This window comes from Heterocephalus glaber, unplaced genomic scaffold (genome assembly GCF_053883595.1).
Source record: "Heterocephalus glaber isolate CG9 unplaced genomic scaffold, H.glaber_assembly_v1.0 deba00001532, whole genome shotgun sequence".
NCBI classification, from domain to species: domain Eukaryota; kingdom Metazoa; phylum Chordata; class Mammalia; order Rodentia; family Bathyergidae; genus Heterocephalus; species Heterocephalus glaber.
This window is the reverse complement of record NW_028258330.1, coordinates 16952166-16966859: the sequence shown is the minus strand read 5'-3', so window position 1 is coordinate 16966859 and position 14694 is coordinate 16952166. Positions and strand designations below refer to the sequence as shown.

Genomic DNA, 14694 nt, shown 5'->3' with positions numbered 1-14694 from the left:
ATCTTATACCAGTGTAGTCAGATGGTAGTATGGGGTGGACAAATAGGCCTTGGTACTCTGCCACCGGGTCTGTCTAGATTAGGATCTTGTACTCCATATGCGGTAGCTCAGGGCTGCAAAAGGGAGGAAGAACTCCCTTAAGAATGTCACTTGAGGAATTCCCTTAAGAAGATCATTAAGAATTTTTAGGTCTTTTTAGTGCCTGGGTTTGGATGTTCTGGAGGGTAACTTCATAGGCATTCTGTTGGCCAAAGGAGTCATATGCCCTGCCCAAATTCAAAGCTAGGGCATATCACTGTTGGGGATGAGGAAAAGCATGTGCATAAAGGATGAGTTGATGGTGACTGTCTTTGGAAACCAGTCACCATGCTATCCTTCACTAAAATACTGGGTCTGCAAAGTTCTTAACTTCTCTTGTCCACCATTGGACCCTCAATATCTGCCTGACACATCCTATTGTGAAATACGTATTACAGAAGTGAAGGAATAATGTGAAATGAAAAGTGTGCAACATTAGTATGACTCTATTTCCTTTGATTAGAACATTATCTCTTTCCCCCTAAACTGGCTAAGTCTTATTCCACCTGAAAACTCAGTTTAAATGTCATTTCCTTCATGGCCCCAGGCAGAGTTAGTTAATCTCTCCACTTGGCCTTCTCAGTATTTCATTCATGTCTCATTGTTGTGTTGGGCATTTATGGGTTTCCTTTTGGGAGGACCGCAAAGGGCAAAAATCATATTTCAGTCATATCTTTGAATGACTTCCAGTGTCTAGCAGGTAGAATGCACAGAAATAGAGCCATGGCTTGGAAGAGACTAACACTCCAAAATGGAATCAATTAATTCTAATTCTAGGCTCTATGACTCAATTGGGAAATAAAAATTTTGAAGTGTATTTTAAGAAGAGTTTATGACTAAATGCTTGGGAGATCTTGTCTAGAAAAGGGAAATTTTTTTGGTCCCTTTGGAAAAGAGAGAGAGATCATTAAATTGTTAAAAATAATTATATGTGGGGCCAGGGATTTAGCTCAGTGTTTTCACCGCCTGCCTCTCAGGCGCAAGGACCCGAGTTCAATCCCCGGTACCAAAAAAAAAAATTGTATGAGCTTGCAATAATAGGAATACCTTACCTTCTGGACTTTATCTGTAAAGTGAGCATAACAATATTCTCCTTGTAATCATTTAAGGTTGATGTAAAGAATACGTGAGATAATATATTCACAGCACTCAAACCAATGTCTAGAGCATAGTAAATGTTCAACAAATGGTATCTTATTATAATAATAAGTATAAAACACTTCCAGCAAAATCTACTATTTCTTACCATCTTGTGCCAGGTACTGTATTCAGCGATAACTGGGATGACAAATCATAGTGTTTTTTAAGAAAACTACAATAATTCAACATGAAGCAAGAAAGGCAGAGCAGTGCTTCCTGAAACATCAACAAGGCTACACCACTTCCGGGAGCACCTTTTCCATTGTTTTCAGTGCTGAGATCTTTTCCCATCAGAACAGAAAAGCAGGTGAGCCTGAGGCCTGCCCATTCTGCCTTTTGGTGAAGGAGTGGGAAAGCCAGGTTCACACTCAGCTATTACCCAGAGGAACAGAGAAATTTACATCTGAGAAGAAGTCTCTACACTAGGGTTTCTTGTTCTTAGGGATTTGAAGCTTGTTTTATATAGCAATTCCTTCCCATACATTCATAGAGGTAAAAATAAGGCTCCTATATAAAAATTCTATATAAAAATTTTGAATTAAGAAATGGTGCTAGGGAGATGTTGATAAAGGATCAGGCAGTCAATGTAGGGCAGTCTCTCATGCATACTCCACAGCTAACTCTCTGGGTTTCCTGGACAATCTGTCAACTGGAATTGCTTTGTTTGATATCTGAGGTGGCCAGTTTAAGGGCAGAATACCTAGGCAGATCTTTTTGCTAAGTACAAGCTGAGTAATTTGCTTCCCATAAAACTGACCTGTGAAATAAGACTCACTGTTCTTTCTGTTTTTTTCTCTCCTTGCTTTTCTCCCATCAGTGGGAGGCTTATTTATTTTTAATTTATTTAAAAATAATCCTACTTTTACCTTGGTTCATCGACAACAGTCCAATGGCCATTTCCTTTATAGACACATTTATTATCTTGCATGTGGAGAATTAACTGCATGCCTCTGAGTCATCCTTTGACACATGACATCATGAAGATTTGCTGTCACCATATGGGAAGTCTCTTAAAATATCAATACTCAATAATTCTAATGAAAATCCTAACCTGCTGAGCATCATAGCTTAGCGCAGCCTACCTTAAATGTGCTCATAACACATTAGCCTACAGTTGTACAAAGTCATCTACCGTGAAGTCTATTTTATAACACATTGTTGAATAGCTCATGTAATTTATCAAACACTGAAGTACTGCAGTGAAAGAGTGGTTGCATGAGTACACTTTTGTACCATCATGAGTCTAAACTTCCTAAGTTGAGGACTGTCCATGGTTGGTTTATACTTGTTATCCTTCTACCCCTTACCTTTGAGTCCTTGTTATCCTTCTACCCCTTACCTATGGTCTTCCTCTTCTCTAAGCTAGAGTTGAACAAAAGACCTGAAATATACTATCACTCAAATATTTCTTTCTTGAGTAAAGCCATGACCCTCAACTAACATCTGCTGAATGTAGTGAGTAAATTTACCAGCTACTTGTCATTTTTACACTACTTGAACATGGTGAACTTTCCAAGTTTTCTTGCCTTAATTTTTGATAATTTTGCTCCTTTACTGGTCTTAAATTCCTGTTTACCGAGGAAATAAACGTGGAAAGACAGTAATCAATCACTGAGCAGCAAGGAGGTAATTAATATTCTCCGCTTGGATACTGAGATTTCTGAGCCTCTCGGCTAATGTGATTTGTAAGTGATTATGTGTTTAGTGGTAACGTTTATACATTTATTTACTAATCTATACAATGTTCCTGTAAGGGATCATCTATCAATTTTTGTAGCAACAAGCATTTATTGAGTACCTTTTGTATACTAAGAACTAATTATTTCTCCAAAACTTTGGTGAGACCAAGAGTCTTTATATCATTAGCCAGTGAGCCATTCTGGAAGTGTTGGCTTACTCATAACCAGAGAGTTCCATCTCTTTTGTGGTCTTGGCTGGATTTTATGAAGTGTAGCTTCTTGTTTATTTATAATGGATTATGAGATCGTCGGACGAGATGTATTACATATGTGTGAAGGATTAGAGGGCAGTTTGTAATAACAACAGGAATAATGCTTCTTTGTGCTGCTAAACTGTAGATCTTTTCTTCTAAAGATTTAAAGCCCATTATAAACATAATTTGATTGTTGCTCTATTGCAACAATGTTTTTCCTTCTCTCCTCGTCCAGGCAGATTTTTTCTTTATTAAAGATGGCATGAATACTTTCTCATGTTATGACCTCTTTGATAAATAGCTCAGGATGTTATAAAAGCAAAGCAGGAGATGTCTCAAATAATTAGGGGCAGAAGGCTTGTTGATGCTCGGGTGTTAATGTTGCCAGAAATCTCAGATATTTGTGGGTTGCTCAGTACGTTTTTGTACTGATGTCTGTGAGGTTGAGTTTCAGCCATATGCCTATAACAGCATCAGGAAACAGTTTGTCATTCTACTTCCTTGGGTGATCTTTTATGACTGAAAGGAAAAAAGAAAGTTATATTTCTGTCTTGTGAAATTGAGCCCAAATTTTGGGTAGTTTAGCAGTAATCAGTAGATGCCTGATTCACAGCTGCATGGGATGGTTTGTATTATAAACCAACGGCAACTACTGCTCTAAATATGGAAATGAAATACTTTAGGTTCAGGCAGATTCAAATCTGTGGGTAGGAAATGCCTGATCTTTCCCATGATAAATTTAAAAGTGTGTGGAAGTTTCTCTAGGGCTACAAATTCTGTTCGCATTCATGAGTTAGTCTTGTCTCTTGAGGTTTCTTGGCAACCACTTTCTTTAATATGGAAAGATTGGGATATATAGGAATGCAAAAAAAAAATCCTCAGAAAATTATCAGAGTGTGGTTGATTCAAAGACCCAATCTGACAGTTCAAAGCGTCAAATGATGAGCATCAGAAAAATCTGTGGCTTCTCTCCCTCCAGGCATGAGATGTCCATATTCACCCAGAATCAGTTCATAGTTTGAAAGCTTCTTGTGTTACTGACATCTCAGATCCTGCACCAAATTTTCATCACTTTGCTAATCATAAGTACTTATGTATGGTATTGTGGTTGTGGTCTTGATGCTTCTATCCTAAGTTGATCATGCTGGCTGTGTTTCTTGGAGCCTCTGTGGCCATGGGAAAACACCCTGATACGTAGAAGATGACACATAGAACTTGGCTGGTAGGGTACAGGGGTTTCCTTAATGTGGTCTAATTAGTGCATATTATAGGTTACTTAAAATGTGTGAAGGGGTGAAATCGATCTGATACGTCAGAAGTTATTTATTATTACCTCGCTAGGCAATCTGAATCTATTACCTCTTTGATATCGATCAGACCATGCTGTGCCCTTGCCCTCTCCACCCACCTCAGAGGTCACTTGCTACTTAGATAAATGTTTCAGACAGGACAAAGGCTTTCCACTGCAGGCACTTGTGTTTTTCTGGCTCGTCTCAGCATGCTCAGGATTGACCCTAACTGTTGAGGGATGCAAGTTGGCAGTTATGTACGAGGCTTACTCACCCCCAGGGTCAGATCTGAGCTGTACTCTCTCTAGTATTGACAGGGACCCAAGAGACTGATCCCCAGAGCCCAGAGAGGTGTGCTGCTCACCACACGCCCTTTCCTCCACACATTCTTTCTCCCACCTGTGTCACTCTTTCTGTGCTTCTTGTTATTCTTCCCAGTGGTCGTCTCAGAACCTGTGGTTGGGGCATCCTAAACTGAGGGAACATCTAATGCAGTGGCCCATTAGGGTGCGCTCCTCTTCTCCTCACTTGCATTCTGGGAGCTGCAAGAGCTCTGGCTCCAATTCCTAAATAACCCTTAAATTATCTCCTTTTCTACTTCTCGAGCATGGTTCATATCCTTAGTATATCACCTAGCTGATCAGAGTGATGTTTTGATGGGTGTCTTCATTTCAGTCTACTCTGCTACAGCTGCTTAGCTCCCCACCTCAGACCTTTCCTGACCTGGCTCTGCTTACCCATCCTGTGCCCTTCTCCAGGTGCCACTGCCGCACACCTTCCCGGCCCATAGCGTGTGGTTGAGACTCCATTTGTGTCCACCTGTGAACTTCGGTGCAATTTTATTTTTTCAGATATATAATGCATTATTATTGACTATTATTACCACATTGTACATCTTTTGAACCTATTAATGTTTAACTGAAATTTTGTAACCTTTGATCAACATCTTCCCAATTTCTCCCACTTCCCAGCCCCTGGCAACCACCAGTCTACTCTCTGCTTCTTCGAGTTTGGCATTCTTAGATTCCATATATGAATGAGATGGGTGACTATTCGTCTTTCTGTGGCTGGCTTATTTCACTTAACATAATACCTTCCAGGTTCATCCATATTGTTAAAAATGACAGAATTTTCTTTTTCTTTTTAAAAAAGGCTGAATAGTATTTCATTATATAAACCACATTTTCTTTATCAATCACTGATGGATGGACATTTAGGTTGATTCCATATTTTGGCCATTGTGACTAATATTGGAACAAACATGGCAGTGCAGATATCTCTTAGATCTACTGGATTTAATTTCCTTTGGATATATACCAGTGGTGGGGTGGGATTGCTGGTCTTATTTTTCATCTTTTGAGGACTGTCCACACTATTTTCCATAATGGCTATACTAATTCACACTTCTTCTGACAGTGTGCAAATATTCCCTCTTCTCCACATCCTCACCAACATGTCTTTTATATTTTTTGATAATACTCATTCTGACAGCAATGAGGTAATACCACACTGTGGTTTTAATAGACATTTCTCTGATAATTAGTGATGTTAAACATTTTTTCATGTACCTGTTGGCCATTTATATGCCTTCTTTGAGAGAATCTATTCAGGTCTTTCAGCTCTTTTTTAATTGAAAGCCTTTCTTGTTGCTGTTATTTGAGCAGCACAATTTTGAAGACAACATAAGCATCATCTTTTTTCTGGGTCTGTCCTTTGTGGGCCACCCCTGAGCAGTGGCTTTCTATTCTTGTGTCTTTTACATATCTCCATGAGTGGCTTTCTCTCTGTTGGTGTGTGAACACTCAACTCTGTGAGGGAAGTAGTAAGATTTAATTCCAGCTTCTGCCTCAGTACCAGGTATGAAGTCAATAGGGGGAACTTAGCAAGACCTTGTCTTAAAAAAAAAAAAAGGCTAAGATGCAGTAAGTGTGAATGCCTTGGTTTCAATCTGCAGCAGCAGCAGCAGCAGCACCACCACCACCACCACAGCAACAACAACCAGAACAAACAAAAAACAGAAAATGTATTCTCGTACCTGTTAGACCTGCTTATTCTGCCACACTGAATTTCTTTTGATTCATTACACTTTTAAGCTTTGCTGAACATACAGGAGAGAATGGAGGTGATTTCACAGGAAATCTCAGTCCTCCAAGGTATATAGTTTTCCCTTATCTTCAGATTTGTTTGGCTAAGAGAGTCGTTGAAGTCAAATGAAAGAAAAATTGTAAATTAACATAAAGTCATGTTCAGTTCTGTCTAGTCTTGGCTTTGGGGACATTGGATTTCTTTGGTTATTTGTATCTCTATGGGGAACCAATCAAAATGCCCAGGGCTCTCCCTACTGAGGGAAGACTTGTGGGAGGACTGTGTTTTCCTAGTGCTATGGCTTGGCTTCCTTCCCTATGGGAACTTCTTCATTCTGGAAACCAGATTCTGATCTACTGCCTCTGGGAAGAGGTGGGATGGCATTCACCATGGTTTACATGTGTGTCAGAGTGGGGAGTTGAGGCTGTCTCTCTCCCTCCTCTTCTAGGGGACGGCTTCATAACTTCTGTGCCATGCTCTAGAATGACCTGGTATTATGGAGGAAGCCTGGCATTCATAGTCTCCGTGGAGATTTGTGGGTGGGCATACGAGTTAAGAAGGACTAGAGTCACCAAGCAGGGTTGTGGTCTACTGTGGCCATCCTAGCCACCTCCTCACTGTGTTGAATCACACACAGCCATACCATGGCGCTGACTGGGACGTGTCTTCAGGCCGGATGGGAAGCTGGGTGTTCCCAGCCTAGCAAGGGGATGGGAACTTCTTTTTAATTGGGTAGAGCCCTGAGGCCTGGGTGATGGGATATAGGTGTACCTCTAATACAAATAAAACTGAGGTGTGGGTCTACCCTGAGGAATGGAGACAGGAGACACTGGCCAAGGCCGGGCACAGAGGAAGCTGGGAAGCCACTTCTTGGAGCAGGGCACAGAAGTCCAGTTCCCACGCATGGCGCTCGGCCTTGGCTGCCTGTCTGTGTTCCCAGCAGGGCATCCCTCTCTGACCTGGCCTGAGGTTTCGCTTGCTGGTATTGGTTTCCTCACTCTTTCCACGGGAGTCCGGCTGCCGTGTCCGCCCAGCTGTTTTCACACCTGCCCAGGCCTATCTGAGCTGGGAAGGCGGTGAGTCTTGTTTTCTAGGAAGGACCCTTGGCCTTGACCTCTGCCTTCCACTTTGGCGTTTGAATCTAGCTTTTAAAAACAAAAAGCAAAGATAAAAAATTCCATCAATAACACCAATATTCCTGATATTTTTTCTGTTTTGAGATGTATTGAAGAATCAGGTATTTCCATTTTAACAAAAATAAAAATTATAGTAGCTTATCATTAATGGTGATTTTTTTTGTAACAACAACAACAACAACAAAATCACACACAAAACCAACATTCACTGTACTTTTAAATCATACCTCTATATTTAAAAAATGTTTTCCTTGTGGCTTGGTCCTATGTGAAGCATTTTGTTTCCATAATTCTATTTCATCTTTTTCATGCCTCTCAGAGGAAAGCATCACCTTATTTTATTTATTTATATTTGGTGGTGCTGGGGAAGGGAGGTATTACCATTAACTCCACTTTATAGAAAAGGAACACAGGGACAGAGAAGTAACTTGCCGAAGATCACACAATAAGTGGCCCCACCAAAGCGTTATATTCTTTTTTTTTTTTTCCCAGTTTGGATACTTCTCTGTATTTTGATTGACCAATGCATAAATGCACATAAGTATTACAAATAAAAGCTGGGACTGCCAGGAACATCCAAAAAAATGTCCATATTCATCACAGGTTGGACCAGATGTCTTTTTTCTATGACTAAGATTTTCCCCCCTTTTTGAGTAGTCACTTTACTATTATTTAAAATAAGTGATTCTATGCTATAATGTTAAGCTAAAAAAAAATTACAGCATTAGGATAGTTTCAAAAACACTGGAAATTCATTTCACTTGAAACTAGCTATTTAATGACATATCAAAGACAAAAATCCAAAAATGCAAAACACAGTTCTCTGCTGGCCTTGAACTTGCAGTGATCCTCCTCCCTCAGCCTACCAAGTGCTAGGATCACAGGTGTGCTCCACCACGCCTAGCCCAAAACAGAATTCTTATTAGATCATGGTGAGATCCTTTTTAAACTCTAGAACAGTTTCCATGAGGGCTGGATCCGCTGCCCAGTTCACTTTACTCCCCAAAATGAGGTTCTGGAGCACATGTTGAATAACTGCAGCAATCTGTATCTCCCTCTGTAGGCTTTGTTGCATGGTCTTTATCTTGTCCGAATTTTCCATTCTGGCCAACTCCTCTTTCTGTTTTTTCTTCTCAGTTTGTATTCCTAAAAGCTTACTTTCTGAAGCTTGTTTTGATTGAAATCTCTTCTTTCCAACATTAAGTAGTTTTTCTTCTAATTCCCAAGATTTCTGCTGTAATTTCACTACTGATTTATTTAGCTTTAATACTTCTTTCATGGTATCCATGAGCACACTGTTCCCAGTGTTAATTTTTTTTCCAGGTCGTTTTTAAGTGCAGCTGAAAGTTGCATCCTGCTCAATGCAAAACTTTTCATTTCCAAGGCAATTTTTACCTTTTCAATTTTATTTTGCAGGTCTTCAACTTTAGCTTCAATTTGTTTTTCTTGTATGATTTGTTCTGCAGTTTTTTCTTCATTTGCATCAATCATTGACTTATATTCTAAGAGCTGTTGTTTTGTTTGTGCTCTCAGCCTGAGCAGCAGCGCCATGCGGTCCTCGCTGCGTGCTTCCCGGGCGCCAGCCCGCTTGCCCCTCCGGGGTCCGAGGACGCCGCGCCTGGCGGGTCCTCCGCCTGCTGCTCCATCGCCAGCTGGGCAGCGCCAAGAGAGCCAAAGCATTATATTCTTTCTTAACTACACATAAAAGTATAGGCCCAGGGGGATCCTCAGAGGGATTCACGGAGCTGTAGAGAGGGTAGGCTTCACCAGAGCAAAGGGTAGTGGGCATGGGTGTTCACACTCCATTGCCCTCTTCCCTTCATAGCCACACTCACCTCTCTGCCTGGCACGATCTTGTGCCCATCCTCTCCCAGATTTCCGGGTAAACTGTTCTCAGGCACTTCTCTCTGCCCAACCTGTTGGCTTTCTCACTCTTCCACTCACCCCGCCATTTTTTTCTCCACAGAACAATGGCCGTCACCACCCCAATCCCCACAACAAGTCCTTGGTTGTCTGTTGCATGGGAAAGAATGCTTGTCTTCCTTCAGGATAGCCCAAATAAACATTTGCTCTCTGCTAAACCTGCCCTACCCAATAAATGGGTCATCAGCCCCAGGGGGCTTCTGAGTCCTGGAAACAGGGCAAGTCTGGATTGAGGTGCTTTGCACAACATCTGCACGCTGGTCCTGGGGTGGCGGGAGAAGGATGTCAGATATCTCATTCATACTTGGTTCGATATTGACTATACATTGGAACGATGTCTTAGATAATACGTACTGTGAAATTAATTTTACTTGTTTATAATTACTTTTCCTAACTTGGTTCCTAGAAAGTTTTGCATATGCAGTTGGCATTGGAGAGCTTTGCTCTATGCCTTGTGCTATGTGCCAGGTGACAAGTGGTACCTCTGGCCCTCTTTGCCCACCAGGCAGGACCAAGTCACCATCGTCTGTCCTGTGGTCCCATCTGTCCATCCACCTCTGGCCAGCTGAGAGATGCTCAAATTCTGATGTGAGTCAAAGTCACCTGGAGGGCTTTGCATATACAGATTTTTGGGACTTTCTGACTCATGAAGCCTGAGCGGAGCCTGAGAAGCTGCATTTCCAGCAAGTTCCCAGGTGATGCCCTGGTCCAAGGACCACACTTCGAGAATCACCAGTTGCTATAGTTTGGATATGAAAGACCCACAAGTTAAAAGCTTGAACGCCAGTTTGTGATGCTAGCAGAAAGTGATAGAACTTTTAAGAGTGGGGCTTAGTGGAAGGAAGTTAGGTCACTCAGGTGTGGCCTTGAGGGCATATTAGGATCCGGGCCCTTTCCGGTCTTTCTTTTCTTCTGAGCCACTATGAGTTGAATGGGCTCCCTCCACCACAATGTCCCTGGTATGATAAATTGCCCTGCAACAGGTCCAAAGGCACCAGAGCCAAGCTCACATGGGCTGATCCTCGGAAACTGTGAGCCAAAATAAAACTTCCTTCCTTTTAAGTTGATTATCTCAGGTATTTTGTCACAGTGATGGAAAGATGACTAACATATTAGAACCTAATGCTCTTTCCAAAACACAAATCTGATCATGACATTCTCCTCCTAGAATCCACCAATACCTGTCCAGAATCTTCTGGATAAAGCTCAAATTCTGTAGGACCCTGCCCAAGGGCCTGCACCACCTGTTCTCTGTACTGATGTTGAGGTCTTTGCTTTGGCCACAGTGCCTGCAGCTCTGCCACTAGACTAGGCTCTGCCTCAGCTCCAGGTGTCCTGCTGCTGTACACTTGTACCTTTCCCTTGCAGGCACCTGCCTGCTGGGTGGGGCTCAAGGGAGGTTCCTTGGGAGATGGGAATGCAGTGGTATGGGAGAAGAAAGCAGGCAAAGTTCTCTCTCCTCTACATGCCTGGAATGGCATCTCCAGCAGTTGCCATGTGCTCTGCATGGCTTCAGGTGCTGTCACACAGGTTTCCCTTTTTTTTTCAGCCAGGGCCAGATCACCTCAGCCCTAGGGCACAATTATCACCTTCTCAAGAGATCAAGATTCCTGCTCTCCTAGGAGAGAGACTGGCTTCCTGCTTTTTCCAGAATCTGAGTGCTTCACTGGCCCATTTGCTTTTAGCTCTTCTATTATCAATATCCTGCACAGAATTCCCTGTGTACTAAATACATACAAGTTAGACACTGATGCCACTAGACTTTTCTGTCCTGACAGAAATGGCCCATGTCTGTGCTGCCCAAAGTGACAGCCACCAGCCACGCTGGCCACTGAACACTTGAAATGTGACTAGTATAGCCAAGGAACTGGCGTTTTTATTTCACTTCACTTACCTGAAATTAAATCAAGATAGTCACTGTGGCTAGTGGCTATTTTATAGGACAGTGCAGGCTTAGACCCTGCAAGACAGAGACATGGAAACTTAGGGATAGATTGTGAAATCCGCATCGGGGTTCTGTGCTCTGTGCTGCCCAGCACAATCTTGCTGTCCACATGTGAGCTTCATTATTTTTACAATTTTTAAATCTTTTTTTTTTTTTTTTTTTTTGAAACAAGGTCTCACCATGTAGCTCAGGCTGGCCTTGAACTCATTTTGTAGTCCAGGCTGGCCCTGAACTCATTTTATAGTCCAGGCTGGCCTCGAACTCACAGTGATCCTCCTGTCTCAGTCTCCCTAGTGATGGGATTACAGGCACATGGCCCCATGTCCGGCTTTTAAAATCATTTTCTAATTTTGTTTTATGTCTATTTTGGCAATGTCAGTCTTTTAATTAGTGCATTAGACCATTGATACTCAAAATGATTACAGATACAGCTAGATTGATATCCAGGTTTTCTTATTTCTATTTCATTTCTTATTATTTTCTTACTATTTTTACTACTCTTACTATTTTCTATTTTTTCTTATTCTTTGTTCCTGTTTTTGTCTTTTCTGTTTTTCTTTCTTTTGTGTTTTGAGTATTTAATCTGATGCTATTTTCTATCCTTTTTTTAGTGTATCAGTTACATTTATTTATTTATTTATTTATTTATTTATTTATCTATCTATTTTACTTTTGTTAGTGGTTGGCCCGAGTTTGCAATATATATTTACAAGTAACCCAACTTTCAAATAGCACTAAACAGCTTCTTCATGTGTAGGCAGTATGAGTTCTTTATTATACTGTGAGCCTTCCACTTCCTCCCTCTGGTCCCATGTCTCATCATTGTTTCTCCTTTCACTTATACATAAACATCTATGAACTCCCCCCCCCCAATATACACAGAAGTATAAAAATTGAATAATTATTGCTATTTTCATTTTGTTAAAGAACCATTATTTGTTAAATCAATTAAAGATAAGAAAATAAAAGTCTTTCTTTTTCAAACATTCACTTCTTTTCTAGTGTTCCTCTTTTCTTTATACAGATCTGAGTTTCTTACCTATTATATTTTCCTTATCTTTAAAGAACTTCCTTTAATATTTTCTACAAGGCGGGTCTATTGGCAACAATTTTCCTTAATTTTTGTTTGTCTGAGAATGTCTTATTTTTTCCTCTGATTTTGCAGAATCATTTCATAGGAGGCAGAATTCTAAGTCGGTAATATTTTTATCTCAGTACTTTTGGTATTTCCTTCCACTCTCTTCTTGCTTGCATGGATGGCTTCTGAGAAGTTGAATGTAATGCTTATCTTCACTCCTCCACTGAAAAAAGTATTTTTTTTCTCTGCCTTCTTTCAGGATGTTTTCCTTATTTTTGATTTTCTGTCATTTGAATATAGTATGCCTAAGATAGAGATTTGGGGGGCATTTATCTTGCTTGGTGTTCTCCAAGCTTCCTGGATCTGTGGTTTGATGTCTGATATCAACTGGAGGGAAATTCTTGGTCATTATTATTTTGAATACTTCTTTCATTCCTTTCTGCCTTTTCCTTTTGATAATCCCAATATATTATGTTTTATCTTCTGTTCTGTTTTTATTTGATTTTTTTCTTGTTTGCTTTTCAGTTTTGGAGGTTTTTACTGATATATCATCAAGCTCAGATTCTTTCCTCTGATATATTCAGGATACTAATAAATTACCAATGGCATTCTTCATTTCTGTTAGTATTTTTGATTTCTAGTATTTCTTTTGGGTTCTGTATTAAAATTTCCATCTCTCTGCTTATACTGTACATCTGTTTTTCCATGTTTTCCATTAGATTAGAGAACCATTTGAGCCCTTAACATTTCTTTTTGGTACCAGGAATTGAACTCAGGACCTTGCACTTGCCAGGCAGGCATGGTGCCACTGTGCTAAATCCCTAGCGAGAGCCCTTAACATATTAATCATGATTGTTTTAAATTCCCTAGTCTGATAATTCCAATTTCCTGCCCTGAGTCTGAGCTTGTTTTGCTCTTCAAATTGTGATTTTTAACTTTTAGTATGCTTTATAAGTTTTTCTTGATAGCTGGACATGATGTACTGGATAAAAGGAACTGCTGTAAATAAACTTTTATTGATGTAGTGGTAAGATGTGGAAAGAGGAAACATTTTACAGTCCTGTGGTTGGGGCTCAGTCTTTTAGTGAGCCCATGTTGCCGGACTGTAAACGTCGCATTGCTTCTCAATACCTCTTTGTTAGGTGGGACAGGATAGCTAGAGGGGGCTAGAGTTGGGCATTTCTCTTCCTTAAGGCCTGTTAGATTCTGATAAAACCTGAGGAGGCTAGGATCTGGTAAAGTTAAGTCCTTCTGAGGCCAGCCTTTTAGGATCAGAAGACTGGCATGGCTCAGAAGGTTCCTCTCTGTTCTTTCAGTGGAACCAAGAGGGATTTTTCTCTTAATTGTCACTGTGAGACCTGGTAGGGCTCTAGGAAGTAAAACTCATAAAAGTGGGAGACATCTTTCTTTTTTTCTTCTTCTTTTTTTTTTTCTCTTCTTCTTTTTAAAAATTAATTTTATTGGTACATTTTAGGTATACAATATAATGACATTCATCATTGGAAATTTGAACCTTTACATAATCTCTCTTGGTTCTTTTTAAAAAAATTTATATGTTAATTGGTACATTTTAGGTATACAATACATTTACATTTATCATTGGGTGTTTGTACCTGAACATGATGTATCTTAGTTCTTATTTTTCCCTCTTCCCCTGATCTCACTTCAACACCTCCATCCCTCCCTATTTACAAAGACTTTGTTTCCATTTTTTCATTTTCTCATATTAATTCGATTCCCTTCTTTCCTTTCCCCTACCCCTCCCACTTCCCCTTCCCCTTTGCCCCTTTTCTTCCTATTTCACATTACCTATTACAACTTTTAGTCCTTATTTACACTTTCAGTTTCTCACACTAGAGAAACTATTCAGTATTTACATGTGTGTCTTATTTATTTTGCTTAAGAGTATCCCCTCAATGTGCATCCATTTAGCTATAAATGTCTCTAATTTCTCATTTATTATGGCTGAGCAGTACTCCATTTTAGAAAAAAACCACATTTTATTTATCCGGTCTCCAGTTGATGGGCAGTTGGGCTGCTTCCAAGTTTTAGCTATTACAAATTGTGCTGCTATGAACATGGGTACA

General features: G+C 40.3%; 1 pseudogene; it reads right to left on the bottom strand.

Annotated features, from left to right (window-relative positions):
• Window positions 1-8437: 8437 nt before the first annotated feature.
• On the bottom strand, window positions 8438-9313 carry LOC101696456 (centromere protein H pseudogene; annotated as a pseudogene).
• Between the last annotated feature and the right edge of the window lie 5381 nt (window positions 9314-14694).